At 55.8% G+C, this 6,504-nt stretch overlaps 1 pseudogene; it reads right to left on the bottom strand.

Annotated features, from left to right (window-relative positions):
* Window positions 1–1,330: 1,330 nt before the first annotated feature.
* Window positions 1,331–6,142, bottom strand: LOC112120869 (annotated as a pseudogene).
* Window positions 6,143–6,504: the final 362 nt, after the last annotated feature.

Genomic DNA, 6,504 nt, shown 5'->3' on the forward strand with positions numbered 1-6,504 from the left:
CCTACCCTGTCTTTGGTCTTCCTCTTGCTTCTAATGTATTGATAAAATGCACCAATGGGTCTGAAACAGTCCAGCTGACAAGGTGGCCAACAGAATCGAGGTGGCAGAAGCTGAGGAAGCAGCGGATCAGGCTTTCCAGGAACCTCTTTCTGTACTTGTTCCCCTGATAGGGCCACATCTTGTTCATCAGGTCGAGGTGGGAGACATCCAGGGTTGACAGCCTCACAGCCGGGTCCAGTCTGGGGGGGCAGGGAGCAATAGGGTCAAGCCTAAGGGTTAGCGATCGCAAATTAGACCCCAAACTCATGGCTCTAAGATCATGAGGTTTTTTTTAAAGATGACTGTGATTGCTGGTCTCCTTTGATAGCTGAACTCCCCCGACAGTGACAGTGACAGTGTTCTCAACAGTCCCAGATTTATTATGGTGATTTGGGATCTCCTGCCCAGCAATTAATTCTGCCCCATCAGTTCTGTCCCCAGCCAGGTGCCCATCAACTCTTCCTAGCCCCCCAGCCTCCCTTCTGCACCTCCTGGTGTTCTTCCGCCCCTTCCCAGCCCTGTGGGGGCTGCAGCGGGCTCCCCTCTTCCCCTCCCAGGCCAGGTGTCCCTGGGATCGGGGCAGCACGTGCACCATCCTGTCCCCATTGCTTACAGGCTCAGAGCTGGGGCAGGATGCAGGGTACAGGTTCCGGGAGGGAGTTTGGGTGCGGGACGGGGTGGGGAGAGGGAGTGGAGCCACCCTGAGATGCTGAGCAATTCCTGCTTCCTCTTTCCCTCCTGTGAGAAAGATGTCACATTACTGCAGGGAGTGGGGGGAAGGAGATCTTACTGCAGCAGCTCTGATTGGCTGCTCTTCCCCAGGAGGGCATATTGGAGAGGCAGCCAATCAGAGGGGGCTTCCCCCACAGTCAGGGAGGAATTCTCATAAAGGTCATTGTAAGATGGACTCCCCAGTGAAACTCCTGGGACTCCGTAGAGGGGATTGCTAAAGCCAAATGGAAGAGGGAAATGGCTGGCTCAGAGGGTGGGAACTGGGACATGGGGCCTTTCCTCAATAACCCACATTGTGGCAGCTCTGCCTAATGTCCCTTTGGCCAGGTGAGATTTGGTGCAGGGGGAGCACGGGCTCTCGCTGCCCAAGCCCTGCCAGGGCCTGCTGATTGAAGGAGTGCCTGGTCCCCAGGGGCCACGGATGGGGCCCCATTGGTGGCACAGAAGCCATTTGCATCAGGGCTGGCACTGTGGGGCAGGATCCTGGGGTTGGGCCTAACCAGGATTTATATGCTCAGTCTTTGTGGGGCTCTCCCTGGTGCTTTGAGACCCACATTACTATGGATAGAGAAGGCCTGGTTCCAGTTGGCAGTGCTGCCCAGCAGGGCCCAGTAGGTGCCCAGGTCGCGGCAGTACGCTGCGTACGTGTTGGTGTAGAAATCAGAGTCATCCAATGCCACCTGCCGGGGGAGACATGTAGCCGAGAAGTGGGAACTCCCAATGGAATCACTGCTCTGCCTGCTCCCCCCACCCACCAGCCAGTCAGGCCCCTGCTCGGGGGCCCCCTACAAGGGAAAGGCCCCAAATCCCAATTCCAGCCCCCCCTGAGCCAACTTGGCCCCCAACCTGGGGTTCCCCAGTGCAGGTGTCATAACTATAAAGGGAAGGGTAACAGCTCTTCTGTGTACAGAGACTCCAAATCCTTTTACCTGTAAAGGGTTAAGAAGCTCGGGTAACCTGGCTGACACCTGACCTTAAGGACCAATAAGGGGACAAGATACTTTCAAATCTTGGGGGGGGAAAGGCTTTTGTTTTGTGTCCTTTGTTAAGGGGTGGTTCGCTCTGGGGACTGAGAGGGACCAGACATCAATTCAGGTTCTCCCCATCTTTCTAAACAAGTCTCTCCTATTTCAAACTTGTAAGTAAAAAGCCAGGCAAGGCGTCTTAGATTTACTTTGTTTTCTCAACTTGTAAATGTACCTTTTACCAGAGGGTTTATCTTTGTTTGCTGTACTTTGAACCTAAGACGGGGGCGGGGGTCCTCTGAGCTCTTTAAGTTTGATTACCCTGTAAAGTTATTTTCCATACTGATTTTACAGAGATGATTTTTACCTTTTTCTTTAATTAAAAGCCTTCTTTTTTAAGAACCAGATTGATTTCTCCTTGTTTTAAGATCCAAGGGGGTTTGGATCTGTATTCACCCGAAGTTGGTGAAAGGAGGGTGAGAGGAAGGAGGGGGGATGGTTAATTTCTCCTTGTTTTAAGATCCAAGGGGGTTTGGATCTGTGTTCACCAGGGAATTGGTGAAAGGTCTCTCAAGGCTTCCCAGGGAGGGAGTTCTTGAGATGGTGGCAGCGGACCAGAGCTAAGCTGGTAGATAAGCTTAGGAGTCCTCATGCAGGCCCCCACATTTGTACCCTAAAGTTCAAAGTGGGGATACAGCCTTGACAGCAGGGTTTCTCAACCTGTGGGTCAGGACCCAAAAATGTGTTGCCAGAATATTTGAAAGGGTCGCATGGCAGCTCCTTTGGCTACTGTCCCATGGCAGTGGCTGGACTCGCCTCTTTGCTCCAGGCACTGCAACCTCTGGGGTCCCGGTGGCATTTAGGTTTGGCCCAACCGCCATGATGACGGGAGGCCAAATTTGAGTGAGTGGCACTGCAGCCCCATGAGCCAGGGTACAACTCCACTCTCACAAACTTGGTCCAGACTGGGGGGTGGGACCAAACCTGAGCGGCGCTGAAACCTCAGAGGTTGCAATGGCCAGAGCAAAGAGCCATCCCCAGCCAGCCCCACACCACAGGACATTTTGAGGTGAGTGCCGGGCAGGACCCAACCCCCCACAGGACACAGAATCCGACAGAAACTACCCCAGGGCCTCCATCCCCAGACTATTTACTGGGTCACAACAGTTACAAACGGGTTCTAAGTCCAAAAAGGTTGAGAACTACTGCTGTTGAGTGGAAAGGTTCCTAATCCCAATCCCTGCCCCTCTGAACCAGTTTGGTCCCTGTCCTGGGGCCACCTAGAGGGGAAAGGACCTGAATCCCACTCCCTGCCCCCTGAGCTAGCCTGTCCCTCACACCATGGCCCACCCAGAGGGAAAGGCCCCAGGTCCCAATCCCCAGCACCCGAGAGAGCCAGGCCACCCAGGTGCAGCATGGCGGCTGAGGGCGGCACCTCTTTGCGTGGCCATGTGAGGACGGCTTTGAATTCAGGCCACGAATCCACCAGTACCTCCTGCGCTGCGGGGTTCCCGCAATTTTATGGTCATCACAGCGCCATGGACCTGCCAGCAACATGGATGTGGTGGAGGTTAGAGCTGGGGGTGGGGCAGCAATTCCAGCTCTCATGACTCTGTCAGGAGCCTCCCAATGTTTATCGGGGGGTTTCAGTGTCTCGTGATCTTCTGCACCTTGGCATTTTTTTGCCCTTCTTCAAAATAGCCACCCTCTCCCATCCCTGCCAATGGGGCTGACACCACAGGCTGCCTTTAGTCAAGATGGCTACCACCTCACAATGATTTCAGTGGGCCGCGGCCAGGGAAGATGGTGGTCTCATGCCCCTTCTCCCCACCCCGGGGTTACTCTCCTGATTTTTGGTGGCTGACGTCTGATTTGTGGCCCCTGGGCTGGTATGATAGGGGAGACTCTGACCATGGCTTGGTTAGGGTTGCCAGGCGTCCGGTTTTCATGGACCCTGGTGGCTCCGGTCAGCACCGCTGTCAGGTCGCTAATAGTCCAGTTGGTGGCACAGTGGGGCTAAGGCAGGTTCCCTGCCTCCTCTGGCACTGTGCGGCTCCCGGAAGCGGTGGCATGTCCCTCCTGCAGCTCCTAGGCTCAGGGGTAGCCAGGGAACTGGGCGCACTACCTCTACCCCAAGTGCCGGCTCTGCAGCTCCCGTTGGTTGGGAATTGCTTGGGAATTGCAGGCAATGCGCAGAGCCCCCTGGCTCCTCTGCCTAGGAGCTGGACATGCCAACCGCTTCTGGGAGCCACCTGAGGTAAGCGTCACCCGGAGCCTACACCCCGAACTCCCTCCTTTTCAATATCTTCATTAATGATCTGGAGGATGGTGTGGATGGCACCCTCAGCAAGTTTGCAGATGACACTAAACTGGGAGGAGTGGTAGATACACTGGAGGGTAGGGATAGGATACAGAGGGACCTAGACAAATTAGAGGATTGGGCCAAAAGAAATCTGATGAGGTTCAACAAGGACAAGGGCCGAGTCCTGCACTTAGGACAGAAGAATCCCATGTACTGCTAAAGACTAGGGACCGAATGGCTAGGCAGCAGTTCTGCAGAAAAGCTGGATATGAGTCGACAGTGTGCCCTTGTTGCCAAGAAGGCTAATGGCATTTTGGGCTGTATAAGTAGGGGCATTGCCAGCAGCTCGAGGGATGTGATCATTCCCCTCTATTCGACATTGGTGAGGCCTCATCTGGAGTACTGCGTCCAGTTTTGGGCCCCACACTACAGGAAGGATGTGGAGAAATTGGAAAGAGTCCAGCGGAAGGCATCAAAAATGATTGGGAGCATATGACTTATGAGGAGAGGCTGAGGGAACTGGGATTATTTAGTCTGCAGAAGAGAAGAATGAGGGGGGATTTGATAGCTACTTTCAACTACCTGAAAGGGAGTTCCAAAGAGGATGGATCTAGACTGTTCTCAGTGGTGGCAGAAGACAGAACAAGGAGTAATGATCTCAAGTTGCAGTGGGGGAGGTTTAGGTTGGGTATTAGAAAAAACATTTTCACTAGGAGGATGGTGAAGCAGTGGAATGGGTTACCTAGGGAGGTGGTGGAATCTCCTTCCTTAGAGGTTTTTAAGGTCAGACTTGACAAAGCCCTGGCTGGGATGATTTAGTTGGAGATTGGTCCTGCTTTGAGCAGGGGGTTGGACTAGATGACCTCCTGAGGTCCCTTCCAACCCTGATATTCTATGATTCTATGAACCCTCTGCCCAAGCTCGAATCCTCTCCCTCACCCAAACTCCCTCCCGGAAACTGTACTCTGCACCCTGTCCAGCTCGCCAACCCTCTTGGCCCAGCTCTGGGTCCTCTCCTGCACCCCAAACCCTTCATCATCAGCCCCACTCCAGAGCCTGCACCCCCAGCCAGAGCCCTCACCCTGTTCTACACCCCAACCCCCTGCCCCAGTCCGGAGCCCACGCCGAGCTCCTCACTTCTGGCCCCACCCCAGAACCCACAACCCCAGCCAGAGCCCTCACCCCCTCCCACACCCTAACCCCCATCCCAGAGCCCCCTCCCTCACACTGAGCTCCTCGGCCCCAGCCTGTAGCTCCCTACAGCACCCCAAATCTCTCATCCTCAGCCCTCACCCCCAGCCAGAGCTGTCACCTCCCTCCCAAACCCCAACCCCATGTCCCAGACCAGTGAAAATAAGTAAATGAGTGAAAGTGGGGGAGAGTGAGCGACGGAGGGAAGGGGGATGGAGTGAGAGGGGACGGTGCCTCGGGGAAGGGGCGGGGCCTCGGGGCAGCGGTGGGGCAAGGGTGTTCGGTTTTCTGCAATCAGAAAGTTGGCAACCCTAGGGCAGGTGTGGGGGGAGAGGGGGTTTGAAGGGGCTGGTGACCCCCCACAGACACTAGAGCCATGTGATGGGCGTGCAGCCATGGAGGGAGCCACAGCTACCCAACTCTCTGATTGGCTGGCACGGCACATGCCCATGCAGTGACCAGCTGGCACAGAGCCCGCCTGTGATGTAATTGGCTGATATGGAGCCAACCTGCCCTGTGATTGGCTGGGGAAGTCCCGCCAGCTACACTGGATGAGCAGCAGGAATTGGTGCTGGGTTTGGACTTTGGGAGACACAAGGGACGAGGTAGCAGTGGGTGGCCAGGAGAGCAGTCAGTGCCTGGGGGGAATCCTGCCCCCTCATGCCACCTCCTACCCTATGGGGCAGAGGAGCCTGCCCCTCCAGCCTGATCTCTAACCCATCTCCCAGGGGAGTCAGAGGGACCTTCACCTGCTCTCTGCCCCATGGATGGGGGTGGGGAGGGTTGAGTCCTGGCCCTGGGCTCCGGGCAGTGTGGCTAGGCACAGCCATGTCACCTGCAATGTCTCAGGCAGGTGCCTCCGTAGTGTCGCCTCCAGCAGCCGCAGCTTGGAGGAGCAGCTGAGGAGCAGCATCTCTGTTGAGATGGGCCCTTGGCAGCTTCCAGCGGGTGTGGAGTGGGGGGCACCTGCCCAGGTGGAGGAGAGAAACCCATCAGTTACCTGTGTCTGTCACCCCAATGTCACCCCAAAAGCAGGCAGGGTGTGCGTAACCTCCCACCCTGCAATAACAAACCTGCAATAACAAAGCAGTCTGGGTGCAGCCCCTGTGCTCTCCAGAGACCCTACAATAACAAACCAGTCAGTGTGCAGGCTCTGTGCTCACCAAAGATCCTACAGTAGCAATCCCTGTCTGGCTGGCTGGCTCCCGCCATGCCAGGGCTGGTCTATGCAGGACTCAGGTGGCCCCAGTACCTCCCACTCACCTGAGCCATCTC

This window comes from Terrapene carolina, unplaced genomic scaffold (assembly GCF_002925995.2).
Source record: "Terrapene carolina triunguis isolate 2854851 unplaced genomic scaffold, T_m_triunguis-2.0 Scaffold15222, whole genome shotgun sequence".
Classification (NCBI taxonomy): Eukaryota; Metazoa; Chordata; order Testudines; family Emydidae; genus Terrapene; species Terrapene triunguis.